This window comes from Nicotiana tomentosiformis, chromosome 5 (assembly GCF_000390325.3).
Source record: "Nicotiana tomentosiformis chromosome 5, ASM39032v3, whole genome shotgun sequence".
NCBI lineage: Eukaryota > Viridiplantae > Streptophyta > Magnoliopsida > Solanales > Solanaceae > Nicotiana > Nicotiana tomentosiformis.
The window spans coordinates 124,060,898-124,082,094 of record NC_090816.1 but is presented as its reverse complement, the minus strand read 5'-3'; the positions used below and the strand labels follow the sequence as shown (position 1 = coordinate 124,082,094).

The 21,197-nt window shown below is 39.2% G+C and overlaps 1 pseudogene; it reads left to right on the top strand.

Annotated features, from left to right (window-relative positions):
- Positions 1-5,537: 5,537 nt before the first annotated feature.
- LOC104086469 (vetispiradiene synthase 2-like) lies at positions 5,538-19,562 on the top strand (annotated as a pseudogene).
- The last annotated feature ends 1,635 nt before the right edge of the window (positions 19,563-21,197 follow it).

Here is a 21,197-nt window from a genome sequence, read left to right as displayed (position 1 = left end):
TAATGCCAGTGGCATCTCTACCACTGGTAGATATGCTAAGCTCCCCAAACTCTTCGCCCGACGACTCAAAGAATCGGCCACTACATTGGCCTTCCCAGGATGGTACAAAATGGTGATATCATAATCCTTAAGCAGCTCCAACAACCTTCATTGATGCAAGTTAAGATCCTTCTTTTTGAACAGATTCTGCAAACTCCGGTGATCGGTGTAGATCTCACAAGGGACACCGTACAAAAAGTGCCGCCAAATCTTCAAGGGATGAACAATAGCTGCTAACTCAAGGTTTTCGACAGGATAGTTCTTTTCATGCACCTTCAGCTGTCTGGACGCGTAGGCAATCACCCTACGGTCATGCATCAACACCGTGTCGAGACCAATCCTCGACGTATTACAATATACAGTATAAGACACTGAACCTGTAGGCAATACCAATACCGGGGCTATAGTCATAGATGTATTGAGCCTCTGAAAGCTCTCCTCACACTCTTCTGTCCACTTGAACGTAGCACCATTCTGGATCAGCCTGGTCATAGGTGCTGCAATATATGAGAAACACTCTACAAATTGACGGTAATACCCTGCCAAACCAAGAAAACTCCAAATCTCCGTAGATGAGGACGGTCTGGGCTAACTCTACACTGCTTCAACCTTTTTCAGATCCACCTTGAACCCATCACGCGATACTACATGACCCAAAAATGCCACTGAGTCTAGACAAAACTCACACTTTGAAAATTTTGAATATAACCTCTTTTCTCTCAGGCTCTGAAGCACAATCATCAGGTGTTGCTCATGATCCTTCTGAGTCTGGGAGTACACCAGAATGTCGTCAATAAACACAGCGATGAATGAGTGAAGATAGGGTCGGAAAACACTATGCATCAAGTGCATAAATATTGTTGGGGCGTTGGTCCGCCCAAATGACATCATAAGGAACTCGTAGTGACCATACCGATTCCTAAAAGTAGTTTTTGCAATATCTGGCTCCCAAATCTTCAACTGATGATAGCCTGAACGTAAGTCAATATTGGAAAACTCTCTAGCACCCTGTAACTAATCAAATAAATCATCAATACGAGGCAATGGATACATGTTCTTCACTGTAACTTTGTTCAGCTGACGATAATCAATGCACATACGCATAGAGTTGTTGTACTGCTCTACATTTTTTTAGATAGTGTTTTTATCAGTCAGACTTTGTTATCATTTATATGCTCATGTACTTAGTGACACCGAGCTTTGGGAATGTATCTTATGTTAGTAATTTGTGAGATTTTTCTATGGAAATTCAAATATTATGGTTTTGAACATAAGAGAAAAATGTGGCTCATTGAGGTTGTCGGCTTGCCTAGTATTGAGATAGGTGCCATCACGACAGGTTAGGATTTTGGGTCGTGACATTTTCATAGAGATATGTCAGTTTTATTTGACCCAGGCTCCACTTATTCCTATGTGTCCTCTTATTGTTCCCCGTATTTAGCCGTATCTCGTGATTCTTTGAGTTCTCCTGTTTATGTGTATACACCTGTGGGAGATTCTCTTATTGTGGACCGTGTGTATCGGTCGTGTTTGGTTGTTCTTAGTGGGTTTGATACAAGAGCCGATTTATTACTGCTCAATATGGTAGACTTTGATATTATTTTGGGCATGGACTGGTTGTTTCCCCATTATGCTATTCTTTATTGCCACGCCAAAACCGTGACGCTAGCTATGCTAGGATTACCGCAATTAGAGTGGAGAGGTACCTTAGAGTATACTCCCAGCGAAGTTATTTCATTTCTTATAGCTCAACGAATGGTTGAGAAGGAGTGTGACGCGTATCTAGCTTATGTCAGAGATGTCAATATTGATACCCCTACGGTTGAGTTAGTTCCAGTACTGAGGGACTTTTCGGATTTTTTTTAGCTGATCTTTTGGGCATGCCGCCCGACAGAGACATTAATTTTGGCCTTGATTTGTTGTCGGGCACTCAGTCCATCTCTATTCCTCCATATCGTATGGCTCCTCCTGATTTGAAGGAGTTGCTTGATAAGGGCTTCATTCGGCCAAGTGTGTCACCCTGGGGTGCTCCTGTATTGTTTGTGAAGAAAAGGGATTATATTTCGTGATTTTATCTTCATTTTTTGCAATTGGATTATGAGTTTTAAAGAGAAAATCTGGGATTTTAGCCTAAAGCTTCATATAGTGAGTTTTTGAGTTTTGAATGTCGATTCGGAGTCGGATTTGAGTGAAACTAGTATGGTTAGACTCGTAATTAAATAGGTTATCGAATTATGTATGTTTCGTTGAGTTCTGAGATGCGGTCCCGGGTTAGAATTTTGGGTCGATTTTGGGCTTTTGATTCCTTTGGCGTTAATTAATGTATTTTAAGTTTCTTTTGGCTAGTTTTGAGCTGTTCGGAGGTCTGTGCATGCGAGATGGCATTTTTGGAGCATCACTTGGCTTGCTCGATATTGGAATTGGCTTGTTTGAGGTAAGTAACACTTCTAAACTTGGAGTTGAGGGTATGAACCTTGATTATACATGTTATGTGATTTGTTTGGAGGTGCCACACATGATAGGTGATGGGCGTGTTGGCGTGTATCGTAGAAATTGAGACTCGGTCGATTCCGTAGAGTTGTGTAGCCAATTGACTTGTATTGTCCATGTATATTTCACGTGTTAGAGAAACTAAGTTGTGACTCATGTTAGAAATCATGCTTAGGAAAATGCTGGTATTATTGGGACACACTAAGGTCATTTCTGCTGTCGAATTATATGTTTAAATTGTAATTTCGCACTAAGTCATTTTCATTCATTGCATATCATATCTCAGTCTCTGTTGCTATTTATTGATACATCATATCATCATTTTGGGCTAGTTTCATGACATTATGAGCCCGATAGACTAGAGAGATTGTTGACTGAGTGAGGCCGAGGGCCTGATTGTGAGTGATATTTATGGGATCGGGCTGCACGCCGCAACATATTTTATTGATTTATGCCTAGATTTGGCTTATTATAGCGTTTGGGCTGAAGGAGCCCCTTCGGAGTCTGCACACCCACAGTGAGCACAATTGATATTATATTTAGGGATGGATTTCCCCTAGGCATGGATCTTGCCTAATTATTTATATTGAGGGGTGGATCTTCCCTGGGCTGGATTGGCCCTATACAGTACTGAGTGACTGCACGTCAATTATCATATATATATATAGTTGGGATGGATTTTCCCTGGGCTGGATTGGCCATATATAGTACTAAGTGACTGTGCGCGAGTTGTCACTTATATTTGGGTTGGATCTGCCCTGTAAAGTGCCGAGTGCTGAATATTGTGCGTGATGAGTTAAAATGCGAGACAGTGAGATTGAGCACTCTAAGAGTGTGAGTACATGAGTTCATCACTATGCTACATTGCATTATATATGCATACTTGATATGTAGGCATAGAGAAGTATTTTTCCTCAAGCTATCTGATAATGGAATTTCTTATTTGTCACTAATGTTTTTGGGAAAATCACAGTTTTAAAACTTACTCATATATTTGGTGATTTCGGTAAAAGATTTGGGCTTTTTTGGAACAGTGAGCGCGCTGAGCATTTTATCTCTGAGCTATTTCGTTTATTACTTCCATTATGTTTTTAAGAAATATTGTTGGCTATTAGTGTCGGACCCCGACATGTGTTCCAGCTCGTCACTACTTTCAACCTAAGGTTAGGTTTGTTAATTATTGAGTACAAGGGGTCGGTTGTACTCATACTATATTTCTGCACCTTGCGTGTAGATGTTGGATGCTGATGTTGTTGTGATCGCCAGGAGCTGGAATTGAATACGTACTTGTGTTCCGGTTGTAGCTGGCTCTTGTTCATTGTAGCTTTAGATTTATAAAAATTTGTTTGTGTACATTTCGAATAGATGATGTATTTATTTCATACCAGCTTTGTAAATTCAAATCTTAGAAGCTCATGATTTGTTCTACTATTCCTTGGGGAATGTATAAGATTCAGATATTTTCTTTCACTTTATTGTCTCATTAAATTTCATTGGAATTGGATAGTTGCTAATTCGCTTACGTAGCGGGTTGGGTTCGGTGACATCACGACTAGTTGGATTTTAGGTTGTGACAAGTTGGTATCAGAGCTCTAGGTTCATAGGCTATACAAGTCATGAGCAAGTGTCTAGTAGTGTTTTGTGGATCGGTATGATGACGTCCATACCTATCTTTGAGAGGGTACAGGGCATTTAGGATAAACTTCTCATCTTTCTTTCCTTATCATTCGACATTGATTCAACTTGAAACATAACTCTTTGAATTCCCTCCACGCATTCATATGCACATGTGAGCGCTCAGTATTAGCTCTGTATCACCGGCTTGTGATTTCATGGATGAGGTGCGAGGTGTGATTTCGGTGCGCTGATGATGGGCTAGTCTGGAGGACTTGAGAGTTGAGACCGAGTTTTGACTGCATCTTGAGCATAGGTATTTCGGTTGTGTGAGCATGTGCTTATGGACTTATATGTCTGGTAGCATCCCTATGAGTGGAATTTGTGACTCGACGAGTGGCTGGATGGCTATATGATGCGTATGATGTGACTGCGAGATATGTTCAGATGGGTTGAATATGACAAGAAGTGTTTGCCTGGGATGTGGAAAGGACTATTGGGTGCCCGATTTCTATCTTGATGTGACGTATAGTCTCGAGTTATGAGTGTGTTGAAATATTTTCATGTTTTGTTAATGAGTTCAGACACAAGAAGGTTAAGTGATGGCGTAGTAGTTGTGGCGGTGAAAGGTTACAGAGAGATGTCAGTTTAAGACTAAGTAGGAGGGTTATAACTTGCTAGTTAATCTACGGATGTGTGAACCATCTGATGTTGTGTGGATAGCTTCTTTCTTCTAGCGGATTATATGTGTTGAGATTTGAATTTTGAATTTGGTTGAGAAAGTTGACCTGATCGTCATGTGGATGTATGCAATTTTAGTAGATGATTTGAGGTACCATATGGTTTGTGCTATGTGAGCTTATGAAGGATTTAGTTGAATCTCCCTGCGGTATTATGGCAGTAATAGAGTAAGGACATTATGAGTTATCGAGTGTTTAGATCTATAGCTTCGAGCTAAGTGGGGGAGTCTACTATCGACAAATTGATTGCCTGGTTACGTGTTGTACTGGTTTTGGTCTGCGGCATACTTGTGGATCGGTTATGACTGGCAGAGGTTCATATCAAGGATGACTCGAGTAAAGAAATTTCTAGATACGGGTTATATTACACTTTTTGGGTATATGGGAATCATGGAATTATAGAGTTGTTATTCGTTAAAGATGTAGTGCAGGTGGAGTAAGAAATTGCTCAGTTGCTTAAAGGTGTGTGTTACTTCTTTGGGTACTGTTGTGTCAATGAGGCACATGACGTTTGGCATGTTTTGGCCATGCAATCGATATTTGAGTAGAATGAATAACTCTCGAGAAGGATCTAATGGAGTCAAGAATTATATATAGTAATTGTGAATTTTTCGGATTTGTATGTATATAGCTAGAATTTGAGATTTGCATAGGATGGTGTCGGAACTTGCAGTATTTCTATATCATTATGGATTTTACATTTCAGTATCAGAAAGGTAAAGGAAACGACTTTAGATTCACATAAGGTATTTACAGAGTGAGTGTCTCAATTGTGGTACTTTTGGGGTGCTTAAAAGGGAATACAACGGCTTTTGGGCCGTAGCGCAGTGTGGTTTTATGCTAGGATCTCATGTGGTGAGCTTTGGGTGAACTTTGGGTGAGGATGGCACGAAATAAGTTACAAATTTTGATGTTTTATATTGTCACTTTACTAATAGTGAACCAATGAACTTTGATGAAGCTATTACAGACAAAAGGTGGAGACAAGCCATGGAGGAGGAGATCGAGTCAATAGAGAAGAACAACACTTGGGAGTTAACAACTCTTCCCAAGGGTCATCGCGCAATTGGGGTAAAATAGGTATACAAGACGAAGAAGAATGATGATGGAGATGTGGAGAGATAAAAGGCATGACTTGTGGCTAAAATCTACAAGAAAAGGCAAGGCATTGACTATGAAGAAGTCTATGCACCTGTTGCCTGCATGGATATGATTCGTTTGCTGATCTCTTTGGAGGCAAATGAAGTGGAAGATCCATCAACTAGACGTCAAGTCAACCTTATTGAATGATTATCTTGAAGAATAAGCCTATGTTGAACAACCATTGGGCTTCTTGGTCAAAAACCATGAAGATAAAGTGTTGCAGTTGAAGAAAGCTTTATATGGATTAAAGCAAGCCCCACGAGCATGGAATAGTTGCATCGACAAGTATTTTCAAGACAATGGGTTTACTCGTTATCTCCATGAGTATGATATTTACCTTAACATTCATACTAATAGAGATATATTACTTGTTTTTCTTTATATTGATGATCTTATTTTTACAGGTAATAACCCAAGTTTGTTTGAAGCTTCTAAGAAAGATATGTCCCGTAAGTTCGAGATGACAGACGTAGGGCTCATATCATACTACCTGGGCCTAGAAGTGAAGCAGATGGAGGATGGAATTTTTATATCTCAAGAAAGTTATACAAAAGAGATATTGAAAAATTTCAAAATGCTCGATTGCAACCTCGTGAACACACCGATGGAAAGTTGGACAAAATTGTCTAAGTTTGATGAAGGAAAAAAAGTGGATCCCACATTTTTTAAAAGTCTTGTGGGAAGTTTGAGGTACTTGACTTGTACCAGGCCAGATATACTCTTTACAGTTGGAGTAGCAAGTCGCTTCATGGAAGCTCCTACCTCCACTCATTTGAAAGTCACTAGAAGAATTCTTCATTACCTAAATGGTGTGATTGACTTTGGGTTATTTTATTCTTCTTCTAGTGATTTCAATCTTATGGGATTTTGTGATAGTAATTATGCGGGATATATTGATGATAGAAAAAGCACAACTGTTTTTGTGTTTTTCTTGGGTGATTTTATTATTTCTTGGAGTTCAAAAAAACAATCCATTGTTACTCTCTCGACTTATGAAGCTGAATATATAGCAGCAACATCTTATACATGTCATGCTATTTGGCTGAGAAGATTATTGAAGTAGCTCAATTTGCCACAAATTGAAACTAGAGAGATTTGTATTGACAACAAATCCGCACTGGCACTTTCGAAGAATCCGGTGTATCTTGAAAGAAGCAAGCATTTAGATACAAGGTATCACTTCATCAGATAATGCATTGCCAAGAAAGAGGTAGAACTCAAATATGTGAAGTCTCATGATCAAGTTGCAGACATTTTTACAAAACCTCTCAAATTTGAAGATTTTCAGAGATTAAGATCAAGACGTGGAATGAAGAAGAAAATCAAAATTAAGGGGGAGATTTGATGGGTCCATCCCACATGAAATATGGCCATTAATTTGACTTCTTTTTTAGTAGGGGCCATGTTTTCATGACATTTGCCATGGCATCATATCCACTATAACAAATTTGTAGACCAAATTTTCATGACATTTGTCATGACATCATATCCACTATGAGGCCAAGTATTTCTTGCTATAAATAGAGGAGCTTCTCCTAATTTGAGTACACACCAAAATAAGAGAGAAGCAATAGAAGTTAGAGAGAGTAATCCACAGATTATAGCTTGCGAGATAAATAGTGAGTGTGAGTAATATTGTAGTGAGGTATTTAAATAAAGAGTGTTATTTCTTTCAAAATTATAGTAGTCTCTTGACAATACTAAGTTGTAATATTAGTGGTAATATTGCTTCACTCGGGTATTGTATTTTACCTCATTAAAAGAGTTGGTATCGTTGTTACTCTCTTGAAGAACATACGCTTTTAATATTATATATCTATATCCATGTGGAAGAAGGCTAATTAATCTTGAGTTTTCTTTTTTGAAATACCAGAAATTTTCAGCAAATTCCTAGATTAAAATGGCAAATTCCAGGAGTCTCTTGCCAGTAATGTGTGATGACCTAAAATGGCATCTTTAAATTTAATAAGTAATGCTGTGTTCTAAGACCTCAAAAGACACCATTTATCATTCCACATCTTGCGTGCGTAGTCCGTACAATTTTTCAAAAATTATTTATGTGAAAAATGGATTAAAATGTGAAATAGAGCTTTAAAACTCAATTGACTTAACTTTAGTCAATATTTTGAGCAAACGGACCCGGATCTGTATTTTCATAATTTTTGTAGGGCCGTATCGTGATTTGGGACTTGGGCGTATGCCCGGAATCGAAATACGAGGTCCCTTGCTCGAGATATGGAATTTTGATGAAAAACTAAAAGCTTGAAAGGTTAATGTTTTTTAAGAAATTACTAATGTTGGATTTATTGACCTCGTGTCCGTATTTTGGTTCCGGAGCTCGGTGTAGGTCCACTATAATATTTATGACTTGTCTGCCAAATTTGGTGAGAATCAGAGTTAATTTGACGTGATTCGGATGTCCGGTTGTAAAAATAAAGGTTTTAAAGTTTTCTTGAAAATTTACTTTGATTTGGTGTCTGATTTGTAGTTCTAGGTGTTAGTTTGGTGATATGATCATGCAAGAAAGTTCGTATGATAATTTTGGACTTGGGTGCATGTTTGGTTTGGAGCCCTGAGGGCTCGGGTTGGTTTCGGGTGGATAACGTATCATTTTCGGACTTAGGAAATCTGGTTTTCTGCAGACTGCAGGCTTCTGCTGTGTTCTTCTTCACGTTCGCGAAGGTACGCTCGTGAACGCGAAGAGAAAATTGGGGCTGTCAAGTTTTGTGCTTCGCGTTCGCGACAGAGTGACCGCGTTCAAGAGGGCTTGAGGTTCAAAGCTTTGCGTTCGCGATCAAAGCCTTGCGTTTGCGGAGGGAAAGAGGCTGGCCAAGAAAATTAGCTTTCGCGTTCGCGAAGGCCAAGCCAGGCAAGCATCGCGTTTATGAGGTATCCCTCGCGTTCGCGAAGAGTAAAATGGGATAGCACAAATTTGTGTTTCGCGAACGCGAGGCACTGACTGCGTTCGCGAAGGGTAAAAATCCCAGAAATAGAACTTAAGTTCTAGAAAATGGGATTCGTCCCATTTTCAACCCTTTTCCATTTTTAAGCTCGGGTAAGGCGATATTTGGGCGATTTTCACAGGAAAATATTAGGGTAAGTGTTCCTTATCCTATATTGATTATATTTCATGATTTCATACTCATTTATATCATGAATCCGTAAATTTATGGAAGAAAAATAAGATTTTTATAAAATCTTCCAAAAACGAAAAGTTAAGATTTGAAGGTCCATTTGATATCGAAATTGGACAACTTTTGTATGGTTGAACTTGTATCAGAACGGGTGTTCGGATTTTGCAAGTTTTTTCGGGATTTGAGATGTGGGTCCCACTGTCGAATATTTAAATGAATTTCGGATTATTATCAGAAAAAATAGTAAATTCATATCGAATTAATTTCTATGATTCGTATTGAGTATCTCAAATTGTTTGTGAATAGATTTGAAGCTTTTGTAGGCAAATTTAAAAAGGAAAAGTTGTAGTCGAGTAATTGATTGGAATTTGTAAAGCGAGGTAAGTGTCGTGGTTAACCTTGACTTGAGGGAATAGAACTCTTAAATTATTTGTTATGTGAAATGCATGTGAACGACATATAGGAGAGGTGACGAGTGTCTATACGTCGTCAAATTAATTGTTTGCATAATTACTTGAAAATTCATAAATTATTTTAAATCATGAATTAATTATTATAATAATTGTTTCTATCATATTCTTTGCCAAATATTAATTCTTGATTTCCTGCATTAATTGTTACATGCTACTTGAATTATGTGTCTTAATTGTTATTTGACATTTAGCATATTAAATATTAAACTGCTTATTTTCTCCCTGATTTCTATAATAATTTGCTATTTGACATTGTCTGTTTCATGATTAAATCATAATTATTGTATGCTTGTTGTCTTATAATTTCATATTAATTATTGCATTTAATGGAAAAATTCCTTCTATAAGAATTGGTAAATGAATATACTGGAGGAGCGGGTTGCACGCCGCAAAAGAATTGATTATAATGAATATATTGGAGGATCAGGTTGCACGCCGCAACAAACTTATTAAAAGTCTATATTGGAGGATCGGGTTGCACGCCGCAACAAACTTATTAAAAGTCCATATTGGAGGATCGGGTTGTACGCCGCAACAGACTTATTTAAAAGTGGACATACATATATATATTGGGGGATCGGGTTGCACGCCGCAACAGACTTGATTAAAATTGAATATATTGTGAGAGCGGGTTGCACGCTGCAACAGAATTGAATGTGAATATATTGTGAGAGCGGGTTTCACGTTGCAACAGAATTGAATGTTAATATATTGTGAGAGTGGGTTTCACGTTGCAACAGAATTGATGGAAATGACAATTGGTTATGACTGATGAGTTGGCTTCAATTATTATAAATGAATTACCTGATTTATTTCTATTATTGTTTTTATTACTAATATTACGTACAGGTAATGTAAGTGACCCGCCTTAGCCTCATCACTACTTCGTCGAGGTTAGGCTCAGCACTTACCAGTACATGGGGTCGGTTGTACTGATACTACACTATGCACTTCTTGTGTAAATTTTGGAATTGGTCCCAGCGACGTACCATAGACTTGCTCGGATTTAAGCTACTCAGAGGAGACCTGAGGTATAACTGCACGGCGTTCGCAGTTCTAAAATCCCCGTCTATTTTACTTTAGCTGTGTGTTTATTTCCAGACAGCTTTATTTTATTTCAGGACTTTATTTGTATAATTCTAGAAGCTCGTGCACTTGTGACACCAATTCTGGAATGGTATTTAGACACCGTTATTTTTATGGATTATTCACTATATTTCAGACGTTACTTCCGCAATTGTTCTCTGTTATTAATAAATTTTAAAAAAAATGGATAATATTATTCTAACATTGGCTTGCCTAGTAAGTGATATGTTAGGCTCCATCACGGTTCGAAGGTGGGAATTTCGGGTCGTGATAGTTGGTAGCAAAGCACTAGGTTACATAGGTCTCACGAGTCACGAGCAAGCTTAATAGAGTCAGAAGGATCGGTACGGAGCCGTCTGTACTTATCTCTTAGAGGCTATGAAGTTTAGGAACAATATCACTTCTTTCTTATTCTGTCATGTGATTTTATTCTATCATCGATGACTGAACCATTCTACTCTTATTCTCTCACAGATGGTGAGAACACGTAATACCTCTACCGATGGACAGGGACCAAAACCCCCGGTGGCAACTATGGCCAGGGGTAGAGGTCGAGGTCGAGGTCTTGCTAGAGGCCGAGGTAGAGCTCATTCCAAAGCTCGAGTAGTTGCACCTGTTGAAGATCTTAGGTGGACCTTCAGGAGGAGGTTCCCGTTCAGAATGTACCAGTTGGACCCGTTCAGGTCCCGAAAGGATTCATAGCCACTCCAGTACTTCAGGACGCTCTAGTCCGTTTGGTAAGTCTTATGGAGGGAATGGCCAAAATGGTACATTTCCACTGGCACCAGCCATCTCACAGACTGGGGGAGGAGCTCAAACTCCAACTACTCCCGCTCTGGAGCAGATGGCTCCCCAGAATCAGGCTCCAGCAGCCCCACCAGTTGGAGTAGTTCAGCCAGTTGTTGCGGCACAAATCGGTGATAGGCCCGCCATGTCTTTTGAGGCCTTATTGAGACTGGATAAGTTCACCAAGCTCTTTCCAGTTCACTTCAGTGGTACACCTTCTAAGGACCCATAGGATTATCTTGAACGCTGCCATGAGGTGATGCGGAACATGGGTATAGTTGAGACCAATGGGGTTGATTTTGCTGTATTTCAGATAAAGGGTTCCACCAAGAGGTGGTGGAGAGATTATACATTGACCCGACCAGTCGGATCGCCTGCACTTACCTAGGAGTAGTTCTCTCAGCTATTTTTGGAGAAGTTCCTCCCTATCACACTGAGAGAGGAATTCTGCAAGTAATTTGAACGTCTACAGCAGGCAGTATGACTGTTACTTAATATGAGTCCCGTTTTGTGGATTTGGCTCGTCATGCTCTCCTTTTACTACCTACGGAGGGAGATAGAGTGAGGAGGTTTATTGAGGGACTCACTCACCCTATCAGACTTCAGATGGTCAAGGAGACCGGACGTGAGATTTCTTTTTAGGCGGCTGCTAATGTCGCAAGGAGGATCGAGATGGTTCTTGCACAAGAGAGAGGGCAGAGGTCCGATAAAAGGCCTCGTCAGTTCGGTGATTTCAGTGGTGCCTCGTCTAGAGGCAGAGGTTATTTTGGTAGGGGTCATCCTCCCAGACCGTTTCATTCAGCACTTCATGTATCTCCCAGTGCTTCAGGGAATCATGATCCTATTATGCCTTACTCTGGACAGCCAACATTCAGTGCACATTCAGCTCCTATCAGTGCATCACCACTCCAGAGTTACTACAGTGGTTATCCAGCCCATTTGGGTCAGCTTCAGCAGCCACGACATCAGGATAGGTGTTATGAGTGTGGAAACATTGGTCACATTAGGAGGTATTGTCCTAGATTGGCGAGTAACATATCTCGGCAAGATTCTCGTGCCATCATCCCAGTACCGGTTGCTTCACCGCCTGCTCAGCCAGCTAGAGGTAGGGGTCAGGCAGCTAGAGGTGGAGGCTAGACTGTTAGAGGTGGAGGCCAGCTAGTCAGATGCCGTCCCAGGGACGCAGTTCAGAGTGGTAGGGCCCAGCCCCGATTTTCTTCTTTTCCAGCTAGGCCTGAGGCCGATTCATCCGATGCTGTGATCACAGGTATTATTCTAGTTTTTCATAGAGATGCTTCAGTTCTATTTGATCCAGGATCTACTTATTCCTATGTGTCCTCCTATTTTACTTCATAATTGGTTGTGCCTTCTTATTCTCTGAGTGCTTCTGTATGTGTATCTATACCGGTGGGAGACTCTATTGTAGTGGACCATGTCTATCATTCGTGCGTGGTTACTATTGGTAATCTTGAGACTAGTGTAGATCTTCTACTTCTTGATATGGTAGATTTTGATGTCATTTTGGGTATGGATTGGATGTCACCTTATCATGCTAGATTGGATTGTCATGCCAAGACAGTGACCCTAGCTATGCCGGGGTTAGCTCGGTTAGAGTGGAAATGAACTCCTGGTCATTCTGCCATCAGGGTTATTTCTTATATGAAATCTCGACATATGGTAGAGAAAGGGTGTCTAGCCTATTTGGCTTATATTCGTGATCCCAGTGGAGATGTCCCTTCTATGGACTCAGTACCAGTTGTTCGTGAATTTCCAGAAGTATTTCCTGCAGATTTGCCGGGGATGACACCCGACAGAGATATTAACTTCTGTATTGTTTTGGCTCCGGGCACTTAGCCCATTTTTATTCCACCATACCATATGGCCCCGCCAGAGTTGAAAGAGCAGTTACAAGACTTGCTTGATCAGGGATTCATTAGACCCAGTGTCTCACCCTAGGGTGCACCAGTATTATTTGTAAAGAAGAAAGATGGCTCTATGAGGATGTGTATAGATTATCGGCAGGTGAACAAAGCTACTATCAAAAACAAATATCCGCTGCCAAGAATTAATGACTTATTTGATCAGCTTCAGGGTGCCAAGGTATTTTCAAATATCAATTTGAGGTCTAGATACCATCAGTTGAAGATTAGGGCATCTGATGTCCCTAAAATAGCTTTTCGAACTCCGTATGGGCATTACGAATTCCTAGTGATGTCATTTGGGTTGACAAATGCCTCAACAGTATTTATGGATTTGATGAATCGGGTGTTCAAACCTTATTTGGATTCTTTTGTGGTTCTATTCATTGATGATGTCTTGATTTACTCCAGTAGTCGAGAGGAACATGAGTAGCATCTTCGAAGTGTGCTTCACACCTTGAAGAATAATCAATTATATGCCAAGTTTTCAAAATGTGAGTTTTACTTAGACTCAGTTTCCTTTTAGGGCATGTTTTATCTGCAGAAGGCATAAAGGTGGATCCTAAGAAGATTGAGGCTATTCAGAATTGACCTAGACCTACTTCAGTTACAGAGATCCGGAGTTTCCTGGGTTTAGCAGGTTATTATTGTCCGTTCGTGGAAGGATTTTCATCTATAGCAAGCCCATTGACCAGATTGACCCAGAAAGGTGTCCCATTCGGATGGTCAGACGAGTGTGAGATGAGCTTTCAGAAGCTCAAGACCGCTTTGACTACGGCGCCAGTGTTGGTATTACCCACAGGTTCAGGTTCGTATACGGTATATTATGACGCATCTCACATTGGGCTTGGTTCAGTATTAATGCAAGATGGCAAGGTAATTGCATATGCGTCGCGGCAGTTGAAAGTTCACGAGAAGAACTATCATGTTCATGACTTAGAATTGGCAGCCATTGTTCATGCGCTAAAGATTTGGAGGCATTACGTCTACGGTGTCTCGTGTGAGGTATTTACTGATCATCATAGCCTTCAGTATTTGTTCAAACAAAAGGTTCTTAATTTGAGGCAGAGAAGATGGTTGGAGTTGTTGAAAGACTATGATATCACCATTTTGTATCACCCCGGAAAGGCCAATGTGGTGGCCGATGCTTTGAGTAGGAAGGCTGTGAGTATGGGCAGTCTTGCGTATATTCTGGTGTTCCATGTGTCTATGCTCCGTAAATATCATGGTGATCTGTGCCATGTTCTAGATTTCAGCTCAGTCCAATTAGATAGAGATTTGACTTACGAGGAGGAGCTGGTGGCTATTCTAGCCCGGTAGGTCCGACAATTGAGGTCTAAGAGTTATCCTTCAGTTCGGGTGCAATGGAGAGGTTAGCCGGTAGAGGCATCTACCTGGGAGTCCGAGTCAGACATGCGGAGTAAATATCCACACCTTTTCTCCAGCTCAGTACTTTTTCTAACTCCGTTCGAGGACGAACATTTGTTTTAGAGGTGGAGAATGTGATGACCTAAAATATCATCTTTAAACTTAATAAGTAATGTTGTGTTCTAAGACCTGGAAAAGCACCAATTATCACTCCTCGACTTACGTGCGCAATCCGTACAATTTTCCAAAAAGTTTTTATGTGAAAAATGGATTAAAATGTGAAATAGAACTTTAACAACTCAACTAAGTTGACTTTAGTCAACATTTTGAGCAAACAGACTCGGATCAGTATTTTGACAATTTCGGTAGGTCTGTATCGTGATTTGGGACTTGGGTGTATGCCCAGAATCGAATTCCAAGGACCCTAGCTCGAGATAGGGAATTTTGAAGAAAAATTAAAAGCTTGAAAGCTTAATGTTTTTTAAGAAATTATTGATGATGGATTTATTGACCACGGGTCCGTATTTTTGTTCCGGAGCCCGGTGTAGTTCCACTATAATATTTATGACTTGTCTGCCGAATTTGGTGAGAATCGGAGTTAATTTGACGTGATTCAGACGTCGGTTGTAAAAATAAAGGTTTTAAAGTTTTCTTGAAAATTTCCTTTGATTTGGTGTCCGATTCGTAGTTCTAGGTGTTAGTTTGGAGATTTGATGGCGCGAGCAAGTTCGTATGATATTTTAGGACTTGGGTACATGTTTGGTTTGGAACCCCGAGGGCTCGGGTTAGTTTCGGGTGGTTAACGAATCATTTTCGGACTTTAGGAAATCTGATTTTCTGCAGACTTCACGCTTCTGATGTGTTCTTCTTCACGTTCGCGAAGGTACTCTCGCGAACGCGAAGAGCAAATTGGGGCTGACACGTTTTATGCTTCACGTTCGCGACAGAGTGACTGCGTTCGCGAAGGCTTGAGGTTCAAAGCTTCGCGTTCGCGATCGAAGCCTCGCGTTCGCGAAGGGAAAGAGGCTGGCCGGGAAAATTATCCTTCGCGTTCGCGAAGGGCATCTCGCGTTCGCGAAGGCCAAGCCAGGCAAGCATCGCGTTCGCGAGGTAGCCCTCGTGTTCGCGAAGAATAAAATGGGATAGCACAAATTTGTGCTTCGCGAACGCGAGGTACTGACCGCGTTCGCGAAGGGTAAAAATCCCAGAAACAGAACTTAAGTTCTGAAAAATGGGATTCGTCCCATTTTCTACCCTTTTTCATTTTTAAGCTCGGGTAAGGCGATATTTGGGCGATTTTCACGGGAAAATATTGGGGTAAGTGTTCCTTATCCTATATTGATTATATTTCATAATTTCATACTCATTTATATCATGAATCCGTGAATTAATGGAAGAAAAATCAGATTTTTATAAAATCTTCCAAAACCGAAAAGTTAAGATTTGAAGGTCCATTTGATATCGAAATTGGACAATTTTTGTATGGTTGAACTCGTATCGGAACGGGTGTCCGGATTTCATGAGTTTTTCCGGGATTTGAGACGTGGGTCTCACTGTCGAATATTTAAATGAATTTCGGATTTTTATCCGGAAAATTAGTAAATTCATATGGAATTTTAACCTTGACTTGAGGGAATAGAACCCTTAAATTATTTATTATGTAAAATTCATGTGAACGACGTATAGGCGAGGTGACGAGTGTCTATACATCGTCAAATTAATTGTTTGCATAATTACTTGAAAATCATAAATTGTTTTAAATCGTGAATTAATTATTATAATAATTGTTTCTCTCCTATTCTTTGCCAAATATTAATTCTTGAATTCATGCATTAATTGTTACATGCTACTTGAATTATGTGTCTTAATTGTTATTTGACATTTAGCATATTAAATATTAAACTGCCTATTTTCTCCTTGATTTCTATAATAATTTGCTATTTGACATTATCTATTTCATGATTAAATTATAATTATTGTATGTTTGTTGTCTTATAATTTCCTATTAATTATTGCATTTATTGGAAAAATTCCTTCTATAAGAATTGGTAAATGAATATACTAGAGGAGCGGGTTGCATGCCGCAACAGAATTGATTATAATGAATATATTGGAGGATCGGGTTGCACGCCGCAACAGACTTATTAAAAGTCTATATTGGAGGATCGGATTGCATGCCACAACAGACTTATTTAAAAGTCGACATACATATATAAATTTGGGGATCGGGTTGCACGCCGCAACAGACTTGATTAAAATTGAATATATTGTGAGAGCGGGTTGCACGCTGCAACAGAATTGAATGTGAATATATTATGAGAGCGGGTTGCACGCTGCAACAAAATTGATGGAAATGACAATTGGTTATGACTGCTGAGTTGGCTTCAATTATTATAAATGAATTACCTGATTTATTTCTATTATTGTTTTTGTTACTAATATTGCATACAGGTAATGTAAGTCATGACCCGTCTTAGCCTCGTCACAACTTCGTCGAGGTTAGGCTCAGCACTTACCAGTGCATGGGGTCGGTTGTACTGATACTACACTCTACACTTCTTATGCAGATTTTGGAGTTGGTCTCAACAGCGTACCATAGATTTGCTCGGATTTCAGCTACTCAGAGGAGACTTGAGGTATAACTGCACGGTGTTCGCAGTTCTGAAGTCCCCGTCTATTTTACTTTAGGTGTGTGTTTATTTTCAGACAGTTTTATTTTATTTCAGACCTTTATTTGTATAATTCTAGAAGCTTGTGCACTTGTGACACCAATTCTAGGATGGTATTTAGACACCGTTATTTTTATGGATTATTCACTATATTTCAGACGTTACTTCCGCAATTTTTCTCTATTATTATTAAATTTAAAAATTGTTTAAAAAATGGATAATATTATTCTAACATTGGCTTGCCTAGCAAGTGAAATGTTAGGCGACATCACGGTCCGAAGGTGGGAATTTCGGGTCGTGACATGATGTCTTAGAATTATTAAGTTTGTATGAAGCTTTACATGTAAGGATTCATGCCGACGGCAGCTTAGAAGATGCAATTCCTTTCTCCATTATTCATCTTGAATCTGCAGCTCCGCATTTGAATTCTCCACTTACGGAGCAAGTTACACGTGCCCTTGAGCAAGGGCGTTCCTAGAGTTGAGACCCGTTTCTTCATCTCATCAGTCTATGAGAAGGAGAAATCGAAGAACAATATGTTACTTTGATTTTCCAAATTGCATTTTAATTTGCTCTAGATGTTGCACAAAAAAGAACTTGCTGAAGTATCAAGGTGCGATATATAAAAACGATAAAACCTTTTTGACTAATCATTTCTCTAAGTACTGATGTAAATTATTATGTTGCAAGTGGTGGGAAGATTTGGATTTTGTGATAACACTTTCATATGCTAGAGATAGAATAGTTGAATGCTACTTTTGGGCATTAGGAGTATATTTTGAGCCCCAATTTTCTCAAGCTCGTGTCATGCTCACTAAGACCATATCAATGATTTCGATTTTGAATGCCACCTTTGATGCTTATGGTACAGTTAAAGAACTTGACACATACACAGATGCAATAGAAATGTAGGAACCTCATCAATTCACTTATTTAGATATACTTTGAAAGTGATCAATATCATGAAAAGATTAAGGCGAGCTTTTGCTCATTATATTTATGCTCTTTTAAAATGCACAAATCTACCATAGCTTTGTCACCTTGCAGATGGGATATAAAGGAAATTGATCGGCTCCTTGATTACATGAAAATCAGTTATAAGGCTATTTTAGATCTTCATGAGGATTATGAAAAGGAATTGTCTAGTGATGGAAGATCTCATGTTGTCTGCCATGCAAAAGAAAGAGTCTGTAGTCCCAGTAACCTAACTACCAAATTATTTTTTCCTTAATTCATTTCTCACGTCATTTTATCTCCCGTCTAGGTGATCATAAACTTGGAGCAATCGAGTTACAATTTTCTAACACTTGAATTTATACGTTTGGGTTTCAAAGGTGAAAGAACTAGTGAGGAATTATAATATCGAGGCAAAATGGCTTATTGAAGGATATAAGCCACATTTTTCTGAATACCTAACCAATGGACTTGCAACTAGCACCTATTACTCGTGCCCTACAACATGTTATTTGGGCGTGAAGTCTATTACCGAGCAGGATTTTTAGTGGTTAGCAAAGAATCCTAAGATTTTTGAAGCTAGTGCGATATTTTGCCGAGTTATTGATGACATATCAACATACGAGGTAGTATCCCACACATATTAGATCATTATTTGATATTTGACCAAACAAAGTATTGCGATGACAATTGAGGCAACCTTAATCTATCTGCCTTACAGGTTGAGAAAGGTAGGGGACAGATTGTAACAGGAATTGAGTGCTACATGAGAGATTATGGTGTATTAACAGAAGAGACAATGACTAAATTTCAAGAAATGGTTGATGCAGCATGGAAGGATATTAATGAAGGAATTCTTAGGCCCAGTCCTGTCTCTATGGAGCTTTTATATCGTATTCTCTCGTATTGTTGACTTTACATATAAAAACAATCAAGATGGATATACTAACCCGGAGAAAGTCTTAACACCTCACATTATTACCCTACTTGTGGACTACATCAAAATTTGAGCTGCCAACTGTTGTTCATCTTAAGGAAACTTCATGCTTCTTTGTTTAGAAAGTAGATATATATGTTTTATTTTTATCCTGTTGAATAAAGTTGTTAGGGAGTTGCTTTTGCGGTTGTGCATTGCACTTCTTAACTAGGACCTCCTTGTGCATTAATGTGGATGTCCTACCATAACAAATTTTATGGAGAAATCTTGTTATATATCAATAAGCTTAAGGTTATGAAGTTTCATGTGGCAGTTTTCCTTTTCTTATAAATAGTCACTTGTGACCTTTTTGTAATACACCAAGAAGGAGAAATAAAATCTCTCTTTAAGTTCCTTTTGTAATTTTCTTGTTTATTTTCAATCTATATCATTTTATAACACGTTATCAGCATAATTATTCACACTCTGAAACAATCCCTTCTCGAAATCATTGAGCTAAATGATACGAACAAGTGTCAATATAATGCTTCTCTACTCGAAAATCTGTTGGTTTTTTGAAATTTCAACTCTTTTTGTTTTTTATTTGCCTTCACTTTAGGCATGGTGCCTTCAGTGTTGGGTCAGGCAGAACCCATTCCATTCCTTCGAAATACCAAAAACCAGAGTGAGGAGGGGGCATAAACTAAACCTCCAAAATACACGAATGGATACAAAAGGGAAGCAACATACTTTCTTCAAAAACAGAGGAATGAAGGTTCTATACATGTGCACTTCCATTCCTGATAATTGTGTTCAACTAACAAAAAAATTGCACTTGTCATATCTTCTTCTAATACTTGGGAGCTGACATTTATCGAGTTGAAACACTCCCTTCACTTCTTCCGGCAGCTAGAAGGTGGTGTTTCCACTCATAGATGCCATCTTGGCAAGACAGTCTGCTACGTGGTTAACTTCCATGTAACAGTGTGAAATCGTAACCTCAGCATTTTTCAGCAGCTGGGAAGAATCTCTGATGGTTTTCCTGAGCTTCAAATTAGTAGTGTCTTCTTCCTTGATCATATTAGAGATAATCATGGAATCCAGTTCAAGATTAAATTTCAACATTCCATTTTGAGTGCATCACTTTGTACCAAAGTAAGCAGCTGCAGCCTCCGCTTGATTGTTACTATCACAATTGAATAGGTATGCAATAGCCTATAACTAAGTCACCAGAGTGGTTTCTAACAACTCCTCCCATTCCTGCTCTATTGATATTTAGCATGTAGCTTCCATCAGTATTAACCTTTACCCATTCTAAGAGAGGCCTAAACTAGGACACCTGCCTCCAAATAACCACTGGTTAGAACCTCTCAATAGTGTCACACATGTCAGCCCACCTGCCAGCAAGAATAACCAAAGGAAATGCATATTTTAATGCTGCATTAAGGATCCAACCATTATAATATTTCATCTTATTTTATAAATCATTTTTTATCTCCATATTTGCAAGAAGTCCAGTTTCTCCATAATTCCCACCTTATCACTACATGCATAACTTGAAGAATGAGTTTGTGAACCTCGTTCTTGGGTTTCAGATGCCACCAATTTTTGAAGACCCTCTTAATACTCCAGTGTTGATGAATGATTCCAAGAGGAGCTCCAAAGTACTTCCATATGTGTATCGCAGCTTCACCCTCAAAGAATGAAGGTTGCATGGTGTCACTGTGAGGTGTATGGTAGGAGTAATACATAGAACTAATATGATTGCGAGATCTGTTAAATCTATTGAGCATTTCATTAAATGAGAGCTTTCATTTGTATAGTCTCCAGGCCAGAAAAGACATTTTGAATGGAATGACTTTGTGC